General features: G+C 42.7%; 1 long non-coding RNA gene across 5 annotated transcripts in view; it reads right to left on the reverse strand.

Moving 5' to 3' along the window:
- Nucleotides 1-23,076, reverse strand: part of LOC102166460 (uncharacterized) — a 418,456-nt gene that overhangs the window by 292,532 nt on the left and 102,848 nt on the right. For 3 of the 5 annotated variants that reach the window (XR_014844450.1, XR_014844455.1, XR_014844456.1), the window contains one exon: nt 11,674-11,768. This is a non-coding gene — a long non-coding RNA (uncharacterized LOC102166460). Of the gene's footprint in view, nt 1-9,762; nt 9,943-11,673; nt 11,769-23,076 lie in introns of all 5 variants that reach the window. The other 2 variants (XR_014844448.1, XR_014844449.1) reach the window with 2 other exon arrangements.

A 23,076-nucleotide genomic window follows, 5' to 3' on the forward strand; every position in this document is an offset into this window, starting at 1 on the left:
ACTCCCAGGCTCTGTCCCATAAACGCTGGTTGAAGAATAGTAGGCATCGGTGTGTTGAGGGCTAGTATGGACTGCTCTATTTAAGTACTTCTATACTTAAGTAATACTAAGTAGGAAGACTAAGGAAGAAACACTGCTCCTACTCTGGATGTCAGCTGATGTCCCTATTTGGCATGGGGGAGTGAAAGGCCTCTAACTTGGGCATATTCCTTGTAAGAATGCTGGCCTGAGCTCTAAACGCTGACCCAAGGAAGACCCTGTGAGCCCAGATACACCACATCAGATTCTGAGGTGATGCTGAGGAAGGATGCTGGGGAGCCTTTGGTCCCTGGCTACCTATAAATAAAGTGCAATTTTAAGTTGAAATATGGGCTATGAGTTTTTCCTTGCCTGGCATTTGGGAACTCCTCTAGGCCCCCAGAGTCATGCCGCCAGAAAAGGCCATTAACTCCCACAACTCCAGGGTGAGTGCTGCTTCCCAGCCAAGGCTCATAAAATTTCAAACAGAAATCCTTCCAAACCCAGGAAGATTAGCCTCGTTGACAAGAAACACATGGGCAGAGCCAGCACATGGAATGCATTTTGCTCTGAACAGCTTCTTTTGATATTGTTTCTAAGAGCTGAGACCACAGCTCTCTGCACCTTCATGGCAAGTGCTCAACTCCTGTTTCTCTAGGCCTTGGCATCTTGTTTGAACTCCTAGTCTCCAGGACTGTTGACTCTCAATACCTTCATTGTGCCACAGAAGTGGCCTCTGGCCCTTTGGGCATGAACACATTACGCACTGTCACTACCTCAACCAGACCGTTTCCTCCACCACAGACACAGACTCAGAGCTACAAGCATAGGCCCTCAGCTGTAGGGCAGACAGCCTGAAGTGGAATGCTTACCCTTGCTTGTACTGAGGGCCATTTCTCTGCCTGTGTCACCGTCCTAGGTAATTCATGAATTCTTTATTAGACTCCCAACAGAACTCTGGCAATTCCACCACCCTTCTCTATTCCACCAGCTCTCCTCCAGCTGTCATTATGCTCTCATTACTGAGTGCCCCACCCATGGGTAGCCCATTCCAGCCCTGGACCACGTCCACCCTCACGCATTCTGTAGGTCTTTCTCCCAACCTGGAATGCTTTTCCTCTTCCATATCCCTCCTCTTCTACCTCAATCACTCCTTTCGGAAACATTCCCAGGCTGATCTCTCCTAGCCCAGAGCATTGGCTTTCTTTTTTCATTTTTAGCCCTCTAATTTCCCAGCCACTTTGCAGTGATTTATGTGCAGGTAGATGAAGTTTGGGTGCATGTTTCCCACATTTATCTTCTAAAACTTTCTTCTGTTTCACTGTAGTTAATCAGTGCGAGTGGATGAACAGATGGATGGAAGGATGATGTGTGGATGAATGGATGGGTGGATGGATGAATGGGTTAAAGACATAAACAGTGACAGCTACCAAGCCCTGGACCTTGTCTAACTGTAAATTCCTATATTTTATATAAGAATCTTAAGCATAGTACTCATACATAAAAGTACTTAGGAAAGGTACATTTCTCTGGCCATGAGGCTATTCAGTTTTTCTACCATAGGAAACTGTCAACCTCAAGGTATAAATCATAAAGTCTATTCTGTTCTGAGCAAAGCAATCAGAGGGCCTGGGCCTGGTCTGTCTTTTGGCCACTGTCTCGGTAAGACTGAGGAGACCCCTCCTTCACTAACTCCTCTTCTCCCTGGCAATCACCAGCTGCTCTAGGTACGCACCAAGAGCCATCAAAAGCCTCCTTAGTTCAGGCTGCTATAACAAAAATCATAAACTAGGGTGCTTATAAACAACAGAAATTTATTTTCACCATTCTGGAGGCTGGGAACTCTAAGATCAAGGTGTCGGCAGATTTAATGTCTGGTGAGAGCCCTCTTTCCAATTCATGGAGGTCTGTGTTCTCACCATGTCCTCACATGGTGAACAGGGCTGGGAATTTCTGTGGAATCTCTTTTATAAGGGCACTAATCCCATTTCTGAGGGCTCCATTCTCGTGACTTAATCACCCCAAAGGCCCCACCTCCTAATACTACCTCAGGGAGTCACGATGTCTACATAAGAATTTCAGGGGGACGCAAACATTCAGACCAAGGCACCTCCCATGCCTCATATTACTCTTTTTCCAATATATCTAACAGCAACCAAATGTGTTCATTTTAAAGATTTTTCTGTTTGCATTTTTTTAAGAATGAAGAGGGGGTGAATGGAGAAGTTAAACATCAGACATAAACAATCTAACCACAGAAGACAGCAGATAACTGAAGTAAGGGGAAAAAAAAAAAATCAACCCTGCCCAGAGGGCTTGGAGTGTCAATTAGACACGTGGAGGGAGCGCAACAAGACAGAGCAGGTGCTCAGAGGGAGACCGGTGGCAGCCAAGGAGCTAAAGGTAACTGTCTTTGTTCCTGGCCAGGCCAGCATTGTCACCTGCCACCTTGGAGGCAGCTCAGGGGATGGCTTGAGAAAGAGATCAGAGAGCAGATAGAGTAGTAATAAACTACGTCCAAAAATAAATGGGAATGAACTATGGCTGAAAGATGCCCAGACACTTGGCTTCTGACTCCTGTCCTCTCAATTTCCTGCATGTGAGAGGGAAACAGAAAGGATACCAATGAAGCTGCTCCCCAACCTTCAGAAAACTAAGAGGAAAAGGCAGGCCTGAGAACCAAACAGAGGGTGTCCAAGATTTGATATTTGATATACACTGGCTTTGCTGTATATCATATGTGTATGTGGAGAGAGAGAGAGTGTGTGTGTGTGAGTGTGTGTGTGTGTGTTTACTGTTCCAATGTTAGCTTATTTTTCTAACATATGTTATTGCACTGAACCCTTGTGTGTGAGGGTGACATCTTCCAGCCTCACCCATGCCATAACCCTGCAACATTCTCGCTTCATAAATTCCAGGGCTAGAGCCCAAAGGCATCTCAGTCCAACACATCTTGTCACATTGAAATAAAAGCAAAATTAAAACCTAGACATTGTGGAATGCCTCATAAAGCTCCCCCAACACAAAATCCAGGCTTGGATTTCCCAACATAAAACTGCTGCTCTTAAGACAACCCTCTTAATACACAGGTGGAATATGTAGGTCAAGAAGGATGGATTTTATTTTTTGCTTTTGTTTTTGGCTGCGCCCATGGCATGCAAGAGTTCCTGGGCCAGGGATCAAAACTGTGCCACAGCAGCCACCCAAGCCACAGCACTGGCAATGCTGGATCCTTAACCCTCTGAGCCACCAGGGAACTCAAGAGGGACAGGTTTTAATTATTTTATAATAAGAAATTATTTATATCAATTCAAAGCACAACGTTGAAGGAGATTGTCTTGAGTGAAATTGATGAAAGCTGTCAGAGTCTGTCCAATGTGGGGCTCAACCCTGCTTTACCAAGGATGCAGCTGGGGCTTTGCTGCCTCATACACCCATGCCTACCCTGTGAATGCAGCCTCTCTCCCTGGATCGGCAACCTCATAAACCAGACAAGGAAAGGGGGAGGCTGTGAGCATTCAGGTCCTTGTCCTTGAGTTCACCTGACTACTTCATTCCTTTTTGAGCTAGTCACCCCCATTTACTGAATGGCATCTCCCCTAATTACACAGCAGTAAATTAAAGTATTCGCTGAAATCATTTCGATGAATAAATAATTGAAACATCAGAGGCTGATTCTTTGGGAGCCATGGAAATAGCCAGGACCCAGAGCAGGGCGAAAGCCTTTCCTGAAGAAGAAGGACTCTACCTGGTTGGTGAGAAGGTGACAGCTTCCAGCCCCTTCCAAGCCCCCCCCCCCATGGCATAGGGCCTCAGAAGTGTTAAGACAGAGAGAAAAAAAAATGATGCCCTATTGGTGGCCAGGCCCCAAGTGCTGGTTTCCAGAGCTGAGGCTGCACTTGACACTAGACTCAATTGCTAAACTACTTGGGGTGGTGGGGGAAGAGATCAAGGCGCCTCGAGCCTGCGGTTCATTTCTCTTCATTCCCCACTGAACAGAGAAAGTTTGGGACAAGCCCTGATGTGTGCAATGAAGGCTGTCTTTCTGGATTTGCAAGTAGATTAATGAGGTTGAGTTTTACAGAAAACATGTTTCCAAACACATTAGCCACAGGCCAAACATCGCAGAGGAATTTTATTTTTAGAAGAACCTTAAAAGTGTTTTCTTTACAGTACCTGAGACTAAAATAAATCCCCAGGATAACCTGAAACTCTATTTACTGTAAACCTTCCAAGACAAGAGAGCTATTTGACAAATTCTCACCAGAGCAGGGTTGCAGGCTCAACTCGCATAAGAGAAACCCTCACTCATGAAAACCGGGAGTGGAGAGGGTGGGAAACTCTCCTGCAGTTACATTTGGCCATCTCCTGCTTTTCAAGTTGTCTGACAGAAACTGCCAGATCGGAGAACCAAGTTCCTCTTTGGCTTTATCACAGTCTTGGGCATGTCACAACTTTTCTAAATCTCAACTTTTCTATTTGTGTAAGAAAGAATGGCAAAAAAAATTCCTTCCTAGCCCAGGAACTTTTCAGATTTATGAAGGCACACCTGAGACTCCTTCAGCTTTGCTAAGGAACATACTTATCGGCACAAATTTGAGTTGAATGGCATCTGCAAGTTTCACATTTAAAGTGGAAACGTTTTCATGATAGCTGTTTCAATCCTTCCAACAAATCTATGAAGTAGGTAATATAGATGAGAGGCTGGGGCTTGAAGCAGTTATGTGCTTTTCTCGGTCCCTGAGCTATGAAGTGATAAAATGGTACTATTCCCCAGTTGGTACAAGGAAGCAGTTCCCCATCACCTTTTCTAGCTGATTTTGGAGATCAGCTGCAGACAGTTTACCTGTCTCAAGAGTCTAGGATTGAATAATAGTTGTAAAAGTTGCTACCAACAGAGGCTCTACTATGTCGAGTCAAGTGTTTGGAGAGTTAGATTCATTGACTAGAATCCTCACAGCAACCCTCCAAGTAGGTGGTACTGTCCTCATTTATAGGCCAGCAAGGCCAGGGTAATGTAAATATGATGGAGCAAGGACTCAGAACTTTGCTGTGCCACCTTCCACTCCACGAGCAGGAGAGAAAGAATTCCACCGGGGACTCTGGAAAGTCTAATAACCTTTCCAATATCACTAGAGCCCCAGGGACTTCAACTCAAGGTGCTATTACCAGGGCTAAGTCTTTAAAACTCACTCAAATCTATATGATGTCAGCTGTGGAACATCCAGAAGGTATAGTAACTGCACTGGTCTATGACAAAAACTTCCTCCATGAGTGGGAAAACTCATTTGCATTCTGGGGAAATTCAGACCTTCCACATCAGACTATAGCATATTATTGCCATTTTTTTTAAAGCAATCATTTTATGTCTACAAAACATATCTCTTCATGAGATTATACTCTCTGAGGGAGCAGAGCCTTTCATGTCCGCCTTGCCCACAGAGAGTGTGAAGCATACACTCCATAAATACACCCAGCCCAGTGGGTGGGCCTGGATGTGGATTCATTGACTGGGCTGCAGGAAAGTTTAGGGGAGACTCCAGTATACCACTCCAGATAGTCCCCCAAAGCTGTGTAAAATAAGAAAGTGGGGGCAAGAAGCTACATTAAAAAGAGCCCAAGTAAGCAAGGTACAGATGATTTTAACAGGCCTCAATCCCCACATCAACCCAGAAGGGATAAAATTAACACAAAGTAAAACAATGTAAAAAGTAAACAATGTAAAAGCAAAAAGATTTTTCCCTCTTCAGGAGTCTAGCAAAATTGCAGCACAGCAAAACATCTTGTTCTAGGTACCAGGTAGCAAGCTTGCCGTCCCAGGGAGTGTTCTCAGGTCAGGGCTCATAAAATAAGGGCTCCTGTGGGGACTTTTGCCAGAGTTCTCAGAAGTCCATCTGTGCTTTTCCTTCTGGAAGGTTCCCTTCCCAGGAATAAATTCATAAAGTAATCACTCTCATCGCCAACCACCTCCAGGATTTATCCTCAGCAGCTCTAGAACCTACTTTGCATATAGAAGGCCCCTCCCCTCCTAGATCACCCATAGAACTAAGAGGAACAGAAGCATAACCACAAGTTTACATTATGTCCAATTTTAAAAGAATCCTCAATTGCAGTAATACTTCATTAGACACATGTAACTTTGTTACTTCACAAAATTTCCACCTCATTTGCCATCACAGGGTGACATCCTCCTGTGCCCAAAAATGCCACAGGGTGTCCTAGCACCTGTCATTAGTCAGTGGGTATCCAGGAAATGCTTCTGCATTTTAATATCAGCCAAAGCAAGCAAAACCATTAAACCTGCTATTCTCCTTCCCTCCTCCATTCCTGCATGCTACGCACACACACACACAGACACACTCCAAGGCTAATTACATGTGATTTGTCTTTTTTTTCCAGAGCTAGAGATTATTCATCCTACTGCTCCCCTAGGGTCAACTACACTGTGGCACATTTTATTATCCTGCTTAAAGAAGCAGGTCTGACATCTCACCCTGTGGCTCTTTTAGAAAAGGGAAAACATCAGGAATTTCACACAACTGGACTTGACCCTCAGCATCACAAATCTGGGAAGTATTAGGGATGAGAAAACAGCTCCACATCTGCATGGCGCCTTAGTTCTCCATGCTCCGTGCTCAGGATGGACCATAGACTTTTCACAGGGGCCTCGCTAGCAAAGCAGGGTCCCATCCAGCCTGTGAGCCCAAGCCTCAGCCAACTCCCCCTGACTACAGGAGGCCTCCCTGGCCTTTTGTTTCGCAGGCAGTTTGGACCACATCCCTTCAGCATTCCAGACTCTGCTGTTCCTGGTCCAATTTGGGGCTAATAATGCAATCTCTGTCTCTTTCCCTGATCCACAAAATTTTAAATGGGAGATGTGCTGCTCTTCATTTCCTGTCGCACTCTCCCCACTGATTTTTAAATAGTTTGGCACTTCCCACCCTTAGGGATGAATGCCCTTCAGTGGCTCATGGAGCCATGCTAAGTGACTGCCCAAACTCCACTCGGGATGCTGTGCTGATAGCACTGTCTCCATTCCAAGTGCAGCCTAACCAGTCCAGATGCCATCCACTGGATCCAGAGGTTGGTGCGGTCTGACATCTAGCAAGGGGCTCCTCATGCAACAGTCTCTATTCCCCGCTCTACCCCTGTACTTTCTCCTTAAGAAACACATCTTCGAGTCTCAAGGTTCTGTGCTAAGGGACAAGGATGGTCCCCCTGTTCCCAAATCTGCTAATCACAAACAGCAGGGGAGGTAGAGACACTGCCCTCCACATTCATGAGAGACGAATGCACACACACACAGCTCCATTCTCGTCCCTGGAAGGCAGGGTTCTTTTTTGGTTTGAATTCCCAAGGGAAGTGGCTATTTTGAACCAGCCTGGAGGATATGAAGATAACTGACCATTCTGTTGTCCAAAAAGAGAAAGAGACTATCCAGAAGGTGAGAGGCCGTCTGTGGCTGGTTTGAATACATTCTTTAAGTTTTATATTGAAGCTGATTCTTTTCTCATATGATTTCCATAATGTGCTTTTTCTTTATTTATTTTTCCACACAAAAAAACTATCCTCCCATAGTCTCCTATTTGTGACTCTCAGGGCTTATGCAAATTTTTTGAGAATAAAAAACACCAAAGTCCCTCCAGGCATGTTATTAGTACCCAATAATCTGAAATTTGAAATAAAACTATAAGGTTAAGTTTTTCTCCAACGCTCAACACTTCTCCTGCCCCCACCTGGCATACGCACTTGCTTGCTTCTCTCACCACCTTGGTGCCCTCCTGAGCCTTCCTGGCAGCTTTGGGCATGGGACATAGCACCACCTGACCACCCTCTTCCTACAGTTGCCTGAGCTCCAAGTTTACCCCTTACCCCATCATTTAAACTCTCAAACTAATTCAAATGGATGTATTAATGAATGATGATGAAAAATAACAAAAACAACATTCTACATATGCATGGAAGAAAATACTTTTCAAAGCACTGAACAGTTTTCAAGGCTTTTACATTAAATCATTTCACTTGATAATGTTTCTTATATTGGCCCATTGGTTAGATCGGACTAAAGTTTTCTTCTCTGTTTTTATGGATGCGGAAATTGAGGTCCTTAGAGTTTAAACATCTGGCCCCAAGTCACAGAGCTAGAAGCATGGGAGTTGGGACTAGATCCTAATGTTCTGGAATCTGGTTCCCACACTGCGGCTGGACGGTTGCTCTTTCAGCCTATGTGTCTCCTTTTGAAAGAGAACAGCTGGAGTAGGCAATGCCTTAACTGTTTCACAAGGCAGAGACACGCTAGAAGCCCTGGGTTACCCGTTCACAGGGCAGCTTCCAAGGTATTGCCCGCAGAGCTACTGAATATGAATCTGACAGTGGGAATCAGAAATCTGCAATTTAATTCATTTCTAGGATTTTTTTTTTTTAAATATGCCATGCCCACAGCATTAGGAAGTTCCCGGGCCAGAGGTGAAACCCTGCCACAGCAGTGACCCAAGCCACAGCAGCAACAATGCTGGATCCCTAATCTACCGTACCACCAGAGGAACTCCCTCTAGGATGATTCTTATACACCCTAATGTCTGAGAACTTTGTTCTTAAGTCAAAGAACTAGATTTCTAATGGTGAGATTGCAGACTTTGGAGAAGGAAAGATTAAAAACTACTTGAGAAACTCTTATGTTGAATGCCATTAATGCTTTCTGAGCATGAACCTACTGTGCTGGGATCTGCAAATCCAGACTAGCCAGGCTCTGCCAAAGTATTGCTCCCCATCTTACCCTCCACCTCAAGGCTATTCTGCCCCAACCGGGAGCACTCACTGCACTTGGGGGTGGAGGGGGGTGCACATCCTATGCCTTTTTTGTTTTCTGTCCTTGGTCTCCATGTTGTGCTGCACCTGATGTTGTTAAATATAGACTTAAGAAGGAGAAGAAAGAATAAAAGAATATTAGCAAAACATCCTCTCTTCCTTTCAAGAACATTTTCTCCACCATTATGCAAGAATAATACATTATTATCAAGGATCAAATCCCCACTGAGGCTCCATTTATGTAAAATTCCAAAACATCTGGATAATTGATTGACTTTTTCTCTCTCCATGTGACTGTGAAGCATTGTGTACAACCATCCTGTGTGTTCCCCCAGGGAACCACTGGGGATGTAAATCCATTCCTCGGCCCTTTAATTAAAGTTGCAAAAACATCAAGAGGGTCTCACCCTTGTAAACACAAGGAGCCTTTCCAGGAAATAGCTTTGCTTCTTGTGCTAACAGCTGTCATGGGGCAGTTGGGTGGGAGAGTATTGTTGTAAAATTCTCAATCTGCCTGGCCAGTTTTTTCCTTAGATGGTTCCTGGATAGCATCACACTTTGCTCTTTTCAACTTTGACCTCCCCTCATGCAGCTTTTCTGCTTCTCCTCCTGCAATAGTCTGAATGTTTGTGTCGCCCTCACCACAACCCCCCGTTCCCACCCCCACACCCCTGCCCAAGATTCATACATTGAAATCCTAACCCCCAAGGTGAATGGGAGATGATGAGGTCAAGAGACCCCAGGGACACCCCTTGCGCTTTCCGCCATGTGAAAGCACAGCACAAAGTCAGCCGTCTATAATCTAGAAGAGGGCCTTCACCAGAATTCAACCATGCTGGCACCTGATCTTGGACATCTATCCTCCAGAACTGTGAAAATTCATTCCCAGTCCCAGTGGTATCTTGTTACAGCGCCAGAACAGACTAGGACACTCACCCTGAACGCTTGTCATGTAGACCAGAAACAACCCAAAGACCAGTTCCTCAGACCTCTGACGGCCATCATCTGCCACTGGCTGATTTCCCTGGATTGGGCCACATTCTCATCCTTTGCCTCCTGACAGAGTGAGTGGTTATAGTACCACAATATGGGCTGCATCTTCTTGACTTTGAACATCTGGGTGAAAAGTTGATAATCTTTTCAGAAAATCAGCATGGTAACAAGGTTCCATATACCTAATAAAATTTTTTTAAACCAGATTCTTTTTGGTCATTGGTTTCAATGTCTCTTTGCATACTGCTTTGCCAACAATAAGCAGCCTTCTAGGTGAGGCTTCTTCTGTTCTAAGAAAGGATGGTGAGCTCCTATAAGGATTAACTGAGTGCCTTCATCCCAGTCAGAACAGAGGAGTATCAGGAAAACACCTCAAAGAAGCAACAGGGAGAGGAAACAATGTACAGGAGGTTGGGGGCGGGGGTCACAGATTTTGAAATCTTAAAGATAAGCAATTCTGAGTTTAGCCACCATGTAGCAATAAGTCCCAAGATATGGCTAATAGGCAACTGAAGAGAACAGAGATAAAGGTCATTGGAACTGACTCCATCAAGGAATGGAGCTGGGAAGGCAGGGATGCCTCCACATGGATGCCTAAGTGCCTGGGAGGATCAGCGCACACCAACCTGTGCTCAAATCATGGGGAACAGCCATAGATTGTCCAAAAGATGGCAAATCATGAAAACAGCAAAGGACTAAATGGGGCAATATGAGAGGATTGGCCTTCCAAAGAGGGGCTAATCTCAGAAGATGGTGGAACAATGGTCTAGAAGCAGAGGAGATGCAAAGATTATGCCAGCCAAGCCCATCATTCGGGTACTCATAGCCAGAGAAGGAGTGCCTCTAAGATTTCCTCACCCTCCTCCCCATTACTTCCAACCCACCCCACTCCTGTATCTTACCACCTGAGAGATTCTGGCAAGCTTTCGAACCTTTCCCCTATGCTCCGAGCCACCTTTGTGCTGGCTATAGAAAGACAAAAGCAGTAAACATTCCAGAGCCCATAGCTCTGCTCAATCAGCATCCAGCAGAAGGTGAGTGGGTCTTGAGTATGACTCCGTCCAAGGAGAGCACCATGGGAAGGAGAGAGGCCTCCAAGTGAATGTCTGTGGAACCTCTCACATCTTAAAGCAAAAGTTCTGGCAGAGAGCCTGAGAGGAGGGATGAGTTCAGAGAGAGAGAAATGGTGCTCAGTAAAGAGAAACCCCTGCACTCACACTGCTCTTAGACATGAATGAACCTCCAAAAGCCCAGGCTGAATGTAGCATAACTGATCCAAATGAGTCAGTACCACAGGGAACAGCAGAAAGAGCACTAGACTGAGGGTCTGATATGAAAATTGAATTCTAGGTCTCACCATCACTAATTTCTGGTATGATCCTAGGGAGGTCATGCAACATCTTTGGGCCATAGTTTCCTCCTATGTAACAGAGGGGGACCAGGTTGGGGTTGGACAATCTCTAAGGCTTCCTCTATCTCTGATGTTCAATCCCATGTGGCTCAAGGAGGAAGAAGCTGAGGGAAGCACAGAGGCCCTAGATGATGGGGTACTGCTGCCAAAAATCACCCTTTCCCCCTCCCTCCTCCTGTTCTCTCACTGACATGCCCTTTATTATCTTGTTGTTGATGTAGTGTTTTTCCCACAGAGCTCTGTGGGATAGGACAGCAGAGCACACACAAAACAGATAGGAAAGGCAAGTGGCAGTGGGAAAGGGGAGGAAGGGTTTGTCTAGGACTTCCCCAGCCCCTGCCCTCCAGGGCTGCAGGCTGAGGAGGCATGCCTTGCAGAGTGGGACTCCAAGAAGGTAAATCTCTCTCAATCCCCATGCCCCCATCCTCTCCAAATCTTGTCACCTTCTCGCCGATCAGCTCTAGCAGCAAGTCACTGGTCATTGTTCTCCATCATATCTTGCTTTCTTTCCCTATTTCTCTGGGACTCTGGCTCATTCCTGTAAAGGTCAAGGAGCTGAGTTGGTACCATGTATAAATCACAGTGCTTTTTTGACAACAAACAGTTTTTGCTACATAGCAAAGCATGGCAAAATTTAGTGATTTAAAGCAACAACCATTTTATTTGCTCCAATTTTGTGGGTCAGCTGAGTGGTTCTTCTGGTCTGGGGTGGCTTGTCTGTGGCTAGCTGGTCTAGAATAGAACTGTCCAACAGAAATATAATACAATCATGCCTGTAATTTGAAATTTTCTAGTAGCCACATTTAAAAAACTTAAACAGGTGAAGTGTATTTTAATAATATATCTTAACCCAATATAACCAAAATATTTTTATTTCATTTATTTATTTATTTATTTATTGCTTTTGAGGGCCACACCCATGGCATACGGAGGTTCCCAGGCCAGGGGTCGAATCAGAGCCATGGCTGCCAGCCTAGACCACAGCCACAGCCATGTGGGATCCAAGCCACGTCTGCGACCTACACCACAGCTTGCAGCAATGCCAGATCCCCAACCCACTGAATAAGGCCAGGGGTCAAACCCACATCCTCATGGATACTAGTCAGATTCATTTCCACTGAGCCACAATGGGAATTCCCCAATATAACGAAAATATTATTACTTTGATATGAATATAAAAGTTATTAATTAAATAGTTTACATTCTTGATTATTCAACTCCTCAAAACCCACTGTGCATTTTATTTTTTTTTGTCTTTTTTTTTTTTTTTTTTTTTTTTTTGTTGTTGTTGTTGTTGCTATTTCTTGGGTCGCTCCCACGGCATATGGAGGTTCCCAGGCTAGGGGTTGAATCAGAGCTGCAGCCACCGGCCTATGCCAGAGCCACAGCAACGCGGGATCCGAGCCGCATCTGCAACCTACACCACAGCTCACGGCAACGCCGGATCGTTAACCCACTGAGCAAGGGCAGGGATCGAACCCGAAACCTCATGGTTCCTAGTCGGATTCGTTAACCACTGCGCCATGACGGGAACTCCCCACTGTGCATTTTATACTTACATCTCAATTTATCCTAGCCACATTTCAAGTATTCAATAGCCACTGTATAGGATAGTGCAGGTCCAGAATGAGCTCACTCATTCACTGGGCTTCTACTGCTAATAGAAACTCTCCTCTATCATGCAAACAAATCTAGTCTGGACTCCTGGAGGATGAGCTGCTGTGTGAAGAGAAGCTCCAGCCATTCCAGCCACCCCAGCCATCCCAAGTGAGACCTTAGACATGTGACTAAAGTCTAAACTCCCACTGGCCAAAGCAAATCACATGACCTAATCCAGCATCAGTGTGGGAGAGACCTGAGGGTCTGGTGACCAAGAGTTAACTAGGAGGAGACCATTCATTCCAAACCCCAGGCTCCAGGGAGACATCTTAATACCACCACTACCAGCCTCCTCTCTCCTTAGCAAATTTCAACACAGAGGAAAACGCAAAAAAGGAAAATTAAAATAATCTGTAGCCTTTCCTCTCACAAATAACCATAGAAAATCCTCTCTCCCCTGGATACTGTAACCTTTCCACTATTTCGTCAATGCATACATACACAGTCATGTTACATTTACAATCAAAATATATAATACTATTTTCATTTAAGGAAACTTCCTTAACATATTCCCATGTTTTTAAATATACCTCCAAAATGTGAATTTTAATGGTTTCATAGCATTTTATTGTAGGGATATACCACAATTTATTTAAATAATCCCTTATTGCTAAAGGATTGTTTTCCATTTTTTCATGCTTATAAATAATAAGGAAATGAACCATCTGAGTTCACACATATTCTATTCATTCAAGTCAATATGTGAAAAATGAATTCCTAAAAATATAATTCCTGGGTCAAAAAAATATTGCACATTTCAAAGTGTCTAATTGATTGATTCATTCAGTCAACCAATAGTTACTAAGCACCTATAAGGTCCAGACACTCTTTAAGGTGCTGGGAATACAGCAGTGAGCGAAACACACATTAAAAAATCTCTTTTCTCATGTTGGAGCTTATATTCTACTAGTGGGAGACTTCAATAAAGTAAGAAGTATATTATTTACTATGCCAGAGAGTAATAAATGCTATGGAGTAATGTAGATTGGGAATACCAGATGAGGAGTGCTAGGGTAGGAAGCTGGGCTACAAATGTAATTAAAACAGTCTGCAAAGGCCTCCCTTATGTGACATTTGCTCAAAATATATCATTCAGTTTCCTTTTTCAGGGTACATAAGATAGAAGTGGGGCAGGATACTGGGGGAAAGCACTGAAACAGGTAACCCAAAAGGTCATAGTCCAATTCAGCTCCATCATAGGTCTTCCCTGGGCCATTCCATTTGCCTTCACCTGTAAACAACTGTAGAGTTACAACTAGACCCCAGGATCTTAAGCTGGAGATCTGCAGGGACAGAGTCCATGCTGTGAGTCCCATGGGGCTAAAAACACAGAGGAACCCACATAACCCCTGGGAATTGTTACAGTGAGAGAGCTATTGTGGGGCAATGGGGTCTTTCTAAGCATCCTTCCATAATTAATTTAATTAATTGGCTTAAGAATAAATAGAGAAATACTTATATTAAATGAGGGTAAAGAGGGCTTCATTATTCACAAAGAAAGTCTGTAGCACTATAGAGGTAGAGTGAGATTAGAAAGATGATAGTAGTTTTATGGAAAGAGAACTTCAGTCTAGCTATAATTCTACCACCAACTAGATTCATGTCCTTGCATGCAGCATTAATTTCCCGAATTGTCCTTTGTTTTTAATTCAGACATGAATAACACAAAATATTATATACTCTACCTTTGAGGACTGGGTCATAGAAAATTCCCAGAAGATCTTCCAGTGGAAACCACACTTTGCTGCTACTCACAAAAGCTTTCATTCATTCCATCAACAAACGTTTATGATATGCCTGTTATATGCCAGGTATTATCTAGATCTTGAGAACAATGATTCTGGGTGTCAGAGATAAACAAGAAGGACCAGTTCAGATCTACATTCTATGAGGAGAGGTAAATACATAAGCATATGCACACAATCAGAGAGCAATACATACTATAATGAGAAACTAAGAAGGGGTGATATAATAGAAAATGACTGAGTAGTGTCTTCAGATTGGGTTTTCAGGTAAGACCTCTCTGAGGAAATGACTTTAAGCTGAGATATGAATGACTAGCAGGAGCCAGATAGTAAAAATCAGGGGCAAATGGGAGATGCAGATGCCCTGATGTGTGCTTAAGAAACAGAGAGGATACCAGAGTAGCTGAAGCTTCATGGGTGATAGGAGATTAGTGTGAATTAAGGGTCAGGTAAGGAAGCCTTGTAGGAGTTTGAATCTTAATCTAAAAGCCACTGAAGAGCTTTGAGTAAAAAGCTGCATATCTGATTTGTGTATGAAGAATGGAGAAGGGGTTTGAGGCCAAGAGTAAAATACAGAGTTGCAAAGAGACTACCTCAGTAAACTTGGTGAGAAATAGAAGGATTAGGGTGGGAGCAGTGGAAAAGAAAGAAGTGGACTGGTTTTGCTAGATTTTTCAATAGAATTTCCAATAGATTAAATTATGCGAATAGTATATTTTTGCGGTGAAATTCAAAAGATCTGCATGGACTTTGTCAAGTTAGAGAAGACTATGAGGCATCCAACAGAGGCGTTGAGTACGCAGCTGGAAATGAGTCCATAATTTTGACAAAGTTCAGGTTTGCAAGGCACAGGTCTAACTTGGCAGGATGTGGATGTGATTCAGTGTAATCTTTTATTAACTCCTTTCATTAAGTTGTCAAATGACAAAATGAATGAGTAGTTGTAAGGTGAGTAAAGAACACTAACTCAGCCTTGCAAGACCAGATCATCTGCAACTCACTGCCTCCACCTCCAACCTTCATTTGGCTTGTCTGCAAAATAGTTAGTGGTGATTCTTACCAAGAGGAGTTGTTCTGAGGATCAAAGGAGCCAATATTTGCAAAAGTGCCCAGTAGGATATCTAGCACAATGTAGACCTGTTTTAGTAAATGGCTGTCTGCTCTACTCAATCTGTAAGGCCTCCTAGAAAAAGGCAAAGAGAAACATGGGGAGCACCCTCAGAAGAAGTCTTCTCCATGCCTCACAGATCTTTCTGGTGACAGCATTGGTAAGGGCAAAATTGATACTCTACAGAACCCTCACTTGAACCTAAAATCAGCTGCTTCTGGGGGGAAAAAAATGGTGATGAAGTTCTGACAGCCATGCTACCTGCCAGCCAATAACATATTTTTTTTTTCACATGTAATTAGACTTAAGCCAAGTGACCGACAGTAAAAAAAAATAAGAATAATAATACATTTTACAAATATTATTACTACCTCTGAGTAGAATATTATTTTAGTTTTCTCTCTCTCTCCCCTGCCCCCTCTCTCTCCTTTTTTTTTTTTTTCCTTAAGAAAGTGCCTTCAAGAAGCCTATTTTGGGGGCTGACTTGAGTTGTTTTCCTGGCGGTCCTCCAGGGAGGTTCATAGCAAGGGTTGCTCAAGCTGCAGATAGTGGTTTTGCGGGCTATTTGTTGCTGCGTTTAAGAACCCGGAAGGCCCCTCATTCCCATGTCTTCCTAGTTCACAAAGGAGGTGCAGGAGTCCTGACCACTAACAATGAGTGCAGACCTCTGAAATCAAAGGGTTGGAGAGGGAAGGGGAAGAGCTATTTCTTAATTCCATGGTCATCTGTTCCCTTCTCATGACAGTAGAAACTCCACATTGGACATGCTCCAGGATCCTGGTGGGAAAATCTGTAGACGACTACTACAGCAAACAGCACCCTTGGGGAATGTTCTTGTGGTGTTTCTGTCAAAAAGGGGCCATTTGCGCTCAAGAGGTTTCCACAGAGGACAGCAGCCCAGCATGGTGTGTCACAAAGAGGCCACAGGGCACAGGCCTGACATGAACCACGCAGCCCTCCACGTGGGATGTGGACACAGGGCTACCACATGAAGGCCAGGGGCACAGCAGAGCTGGATAAGCAGAGACTGTTAATTGGCCAGCACAAGTGGGTCTTAATTCTGGGTGAATACATTAAGCCTTAACATGTCACAGATACGGCTGTGCCTGGAAGCACGAGAATTGGCCTCCACTTTGAACCTGCTGAGAAGATAATCTCCCCGGAGCTTCTGCCTGAATGGAGAGAGTTTCCCCTGAACTCTTTAGGAGAAGGTCCAGTTAGGCTGGACGGTGGGCGTCTCTTGGTGATGGCAAGTGGGATAATAAGGAAGGGGCAGGAATCCAGGAACTAAACCAAGGCCAAGAGTCCTGTGAGCTGCATCCTGGTAAAGCAGGTCCCTCTCACAGCCCCCTTGCTTTACAAGCTTCCTGTCATGAAGGCGGCCATACTGCCTGTGCTATCTGGGCAGTCGGTCGAAAGATGAAAGTCCTGACCCAATCACATGCAGGAAGGAAAAGAATTCCTCCCCTCACCACATTTCTGCATCGAGTGTTGGCCTGGACGAGCCTCCCTGGCCTCAGGGAATGTCCGTCAGGCACCAGGGTACAATGAAAGGGGGATCTGCATTCCAAGACTGGATCTGACACATGAGTCTCCAAGCAGATTTCATTCAGTTATTCAACAGATGTAGACTGAGCTTCAAGCAAGTGCCAGAGAGTTCCAAAAGGCAGCAATCCAAAGGCAGTCCGCCCTCGGGTTTGTAGATTAATGAAGTACACAGATAAGCACATCTCGCTGAGCCTCAGATTTCCTATGTAGGAGGTGTAGGTAACAGCCATGATAGAAACACTGTAAGTGGCCAACAACGTATGAGCCCATCACTAGATTGTGGTATAAGCGTGAGAATTCTATAGAGCAGTGAAAGAGGATGAACTAGGACTACATTTATCAGTACAGATAAATAAATGAAAAAAGCAAATTGAAGAAGGATACATTAGTAGGATTATTCATATAAAGCTGTAAAATATGCAAAGCAATAATAAATTATGGATATGTATCTTTGTAATAAAGGCAAGAAATTATGCATGGGAACAGTGTGCCAAATTTAGAAAAACAATTATCTTTGAGAGGAAGAGAGTGAGATTACAAGGTGCACTAAGAATTTGCCAGAAGGTGTGCTCAGGAGTTTTCATTAAAACTTAAATGTCTTATCTTTTCAGGAAGGTACTAGGTATGCAGGTGTTTTGTTATATTATTTCTGCTTTTGGTATGCCTGAAATATATCAAAATAAAAGAGTTTAATGTTACACTGAACTTACAAAGAGAATTATTTTTTAATCCTTATAATCAGTCAATTCTACACTAGTATGGATAACCCAAACAACAGATAGCCCTAAGCATATCTATTTGGGTCTGGAATATGCTATTATATTTCTGAGGAAGCCAGATAAAAGGTTGACTTTCCAATTATTATTAATAATAATTATTATCAACATTTACTGAGTGCATACTATGTGCTAGGCATATAATGCATACTTATTAAGGATTTTGCATGCATTATTACCATTTTAAGTGAGGTGGCTGAAGCTCAAAGAAATTGCCAACCTCACATGACCATAAGTAGGGAATTCAGAATGCAAACCTAGGTCCCTTTGCCTGAGGATTCAGCAGAGAGAAGCTATAACTAGGAAGTAAAGTCCTGGGCACCTCAGCACTCTTCCTGTTTCAATGCCTGATATCAGGCAGGCCCTGCACCTACATCCTTTCTCTCACTGACTAGAATATGAGGATAGTAGCAATAGCTTCTATTTTGAATGGACTTGTAATTGAAAATGGTGGACAAATAAATGGTGGCTGGATGGTGCGTGAATGGGGACTAGATAGCAAATGAATGGATGGTTGCTAGGTGGATGGATAATGGGTTGTGTACTGTGCAAGTGTAGATGGAAGGTGGATAGTGGATAAATAATGGATTGATAGAAGATGATTAGGTGATGAATGCATGGATGATGGTTCAATGACAGCTACGTCTTAGAAAATGGATCATGACAGGTGAATTGTGGATGGAGAGACAGTGGGTGGATAGTAGGTGGTGAGTGATGTATGATAAGTGAATGGTTTAATGTATTATGGAGGAAGATGGAGACATGGCAATGGATGGCGAATGGATGATGAATGAAGATAGATATTAAATATATAGTGAGAAGTTCCCGTCATGGCGTAGCAGAAACAAATCCGACTAAGAACCATGAGGTTGCAGGTTCGATCCCTGGTCTCGCTCAGGGGGTTAAGGATCCGGCATTGCCGTGAACTGTGGTGAACGTTGCAGATGCGGCTCAGATCTGGTGTTGCTGTGGCTGTGGCGTAGGTCAGAGACTACAGCTCCGATTCGACCCCTAGCTTGGGAACCTCCACATGCCATAGGTGCGGCCCTAGAAAGACAATAATTAATTAATTAATTAATATATAGTGAATAATGGATGGAGGGGTAGAAAATGTGCAGACCTCTTTTTGAGCCCTGGACTGGATAAGTGCCACCAACACATATAGTGAAATAAAACGAAAAGTCCCCTGCATTATCCCACCTTGGTGCCACTCCTGTAACTTTCTATCATGGTTGCCTTTTTTCTCAGCTAGCCTCTCTCTGTTGCCATTTCTACCATCAGCTCTGCAAAAATGAGGTAAGTTCAAAAATGGCTTTTTAATTTGGCCATTACATTCTACATCAAAATACTTTCCTCCTTTTATTAATTTGTCTTTTATTTTCACTTAATTTCACAAATCATACATGAATGCATTTGCATGACAATAAAGCCAAATTCTTCATAAAACACTATACTATACTATACTATACTATACTATACTATACTATACTATACTATACATAAGCTCACCATATATACATGCCAGGATCATCTTCCCAGAGCTAAGAGTTTCCAGTTTGGTGGCTATGCCAGCCTTTCCCTAGTTGTGCACACATACCTGTATGTGCCTATAAAATACAGTGTGGGAGCATTTATAAAAACAGTATCATGATATATCCATCAGTCCAGAGCTTTGTTTTTCTTTTTTTAATATACAAACACAGGAGTTCCCATTGTAGTGCAGTAAGTTAAGGATCCGACATTGTCTATATGGTGGTGTGGGTTCAATCCCTGGCCCAGCGCAGCGGGTTAAAGGGTCTGGCATTGTGGCAACTGTGGCAGGTCACAGCTGCAACTCAAATTTGATCCTTGGCCAGGAACTTCCATATGCTACTGGTGTATCTGAAAAAGAAAAAAAAAGTTATATGAACGCATAATTTAAAGAGTCAACTAGATCAGTAGAGTTTATTAAGTCAAAATGGTAGTGCCCAGCCTCTCTCTCCCCTCCACTTGTGACTCTTCAGGCCAGTTCTTTTAGTATTGACTTCCCACCTCTTAAAAACATGCTTGCTACTGTTGTTTGTTTCAGTTTTAGGAATTATTAATTTCCCACAGTTAAAGGTGAAGTTTGGCTCCCCTTCTTCCTTCCTACCTCATTCTCCCACATGCGTTCTTCTCACCATTTCATTCTCCCAATATACTTAAGCACAATTTTTATTAGATCCATATGGAAATATGATGATTACTACACTGCATTCACAGCTGATTTGTGCAGTAAAGTTGTAATTAAATTCCTTCTCCACACCACCTTTTGTTTTCTCTGTATTTAGTAATTATCTTTTTTCCATTTTATTTCCTAAATAACTATGATTAATTCAACAAATTCATTGCCAAATGTTCAATTTTTTCTCAATATATTCAGAAAGTTCAAAGAGTATGCTGATTACATCTTCTTGAAGTAGCCTCTCCTGGAGTCTTCTCACTTGCTTTTGTTTTCCTCATGTGCCAGGGGCCCAGTGCTCCTCATGCAATCTCCCTCCACAGTAGTCCTAAGAATTCTCTTCACTTCTTTCCTTTATTGGATCTCCTGTGTCCCATATCCTTTGTCTTTCTCTCACTTAGTTTCCCTCTTAGTGTAACAGAGCATATTATCTGTAGCTTCCAGAGAAGGGGTACAGGTAAGGTCAATTGAGACTTAGTTGTCTGAATGGCTTTTTTCTACATTGACTCTTGATTGATAGTTGGCTAGATATAGAATTCTAAGTTTTGTCACTAACTTTGAAATTTTTGAAAGCATCCCTCCACTGTGTTCTAGTTTCCAATATTACTATTAAGAAGTGCAAAGCCATTTTGCTTCCTAATCCTGTGTATATGACCAGTTGTGAGGGATCTTTTTGTTTTCAGTTGTTAGTCCGCAAAATATCAAGTATTGCCTGTTCTCTCCTTGGCTTCCCAGCCTGGCCTAGAGTCAGGTCGGGGTTATATGACTAGTCCTGGCCAACGGCCTGAGAGCAGAAGTGACATGTGTCATCTCCAGCCCTATCTGCCCTTCCCACAACTACCTCAGGAGACTCATCATCCAGGTGACATATTCACAAGGTGGAGTTGGACCACCTGAAGTACATCAGGCTTTGCATAAGTGACAAACTTTGGTTTTGTTAAACCACTAAGATTTTTGAGGGCTCTCTGCTGCAGGAGCCAGCATTAACTATCCTGACAATACAAAATACTCTGAAATTTCACAGAGATGTGCCTTGGTGTGATTCTATTTTTAACCATTATATAAGTTAATGACTGGGTACTGAACACTCAGGTTTTAGTTCTAGGGAATTCTATTTCACTGATAATTTCCTCACCTTAGTTTTCTCTAGTTTTTTTTTTTTTCTTGAACTCCTTCTATTCAGTTACTGAACCTCCTGTATGGATCTTCCAGTCTCAAATCTTTTCATTTCTATTTTTCATCTCTGGATTTTTGCTATACTTTCTGAAAGATTTCTTCATCTTCATTCCAAGATTTTTATTGAATTTTTAATTTCTGCCATTATGTTCTAAACTTTCTCTGAACATAAAAGTACAGAATCTTTTCCAAATTTGGCATATCATTCCCATGTATAAGTTCTTGTCTTTATTACAAAGACACATATCCATAATTTATTATTGCTTTGCATATTTTACAGCTTTATATGAATAATCCTACTAATGTATCCTTCTTCAATTTGCTTTTTTCATTTATTTATCTGTACTGATAAATGTAGTCCTAGTTCATCCTCTTTCACTGCTCTATAGAATTCTCACGCTTATACCACAATCTAGTGATGGGCTCATACGTTGTTGGCCACTTACAGTGTTTCTATCATGGCTGTTACCTACACCTCCTACATAGGAAATCTGAGGCTCAGCGAGATGTGCTTATCTGTGTACTTCATTAATCTACAAACCCGAGGGCGGACTGCCTTTGGATTGCTGCCTTTTGGAACTCTCTGGCACTTGCTTGAAGCTCAGTCTACATCTGTTGAATAACTGAATGAAATCTGCTTGGAGACTCATGTGTCAGATCCAGTCTTGGAATGCAGATCCCCCTTTCATTGTACCCTGGTGCCTGACGGACATTCCCTGAGGCCAGGGAGGCTTGTCTAGGATTACACATAGAGTAGAAATATGGTAAGGGGAGGAATTCTGAAGAAGAAATTTAAAAAACTCCATCAGTGATGTATATTTGTGTCTTCCTTTTAGTTCTGTCAATTTTCCTTCATAAATATAAAAGCTCTGTTATTAAGTGAATACTCATTTGTGAATTGTTATGTTTTCCTGATATAGTCATTACGGGATGCTCCACATGTTATCATTGTGAAACAGCTCTTTTTTATCTAATCATACAATTTTCCTTAGGGTATATTTATACATCTCTCTTTGTTAAAATATTTATTAGATTGTCTTTTTATTGTAGAGTTATTAAGAATTCTTTACATATTACAGGTAGAAGTCCTTTGTCAGATACAGGTAAGCCAAAAGTTATTGCTCAGTCTATGGCCTGCCTCTTTCATTTTCTTAATGGTGACAAGGAGTTTTTAATGTTTATGAAAATTTAATGATTTTTAACAATATTTTTTGTTTGTTTTGCTTTTTAGGGCCACACCAGTGACATATGGAAGCTCCCAGGCTAGGGATCAAATCAGAGCTACAGCTGCTGACCTATGCCACAGCCAGAGCAACTTGGAATCTAAGCCGCGTCTGCAACCTACACCACAGCTCATGGCAATGCCTGATCCTTAACCCACTGAGCAAGGCCAGGGATATAACCTGCATCTTCATGGATACTAGTTGGCTTATTACTGCTGAGCCACAACAGGAACTTCCAATTTTTAACAATTTTTAATCATATTTTTTTCTTTGCCTATCCAGATATTTTGCTTACCCCAAGTCTGAAAAGATAGTCTCCTATGTTCTCTTCTAGAATTTTTATAGTTTTAGCTTTTACTTTTAGACCTATGATTCATTTCAAGAAAATATTTGTATAAGGGATAAGTTAAA

The sequence above is a fragment of the Sus scrofa genome, chromosome 4 (genome assembly GCF_054392235.1).
Source record: "Sus scrofa isolate SSC_HxYL_T2T_F1_AM1 chromosome 4, Sscrofa_HxYL_maternal_Yorkshire_Landrace_v2.0, whole genome shotgun sequence".
Classification (NCBI taxonomy): Eukaryota; Metazoa; Chordata; class Mammalia; order Artiodactyla; family Suidae; genus Sus; species Sus scrofa.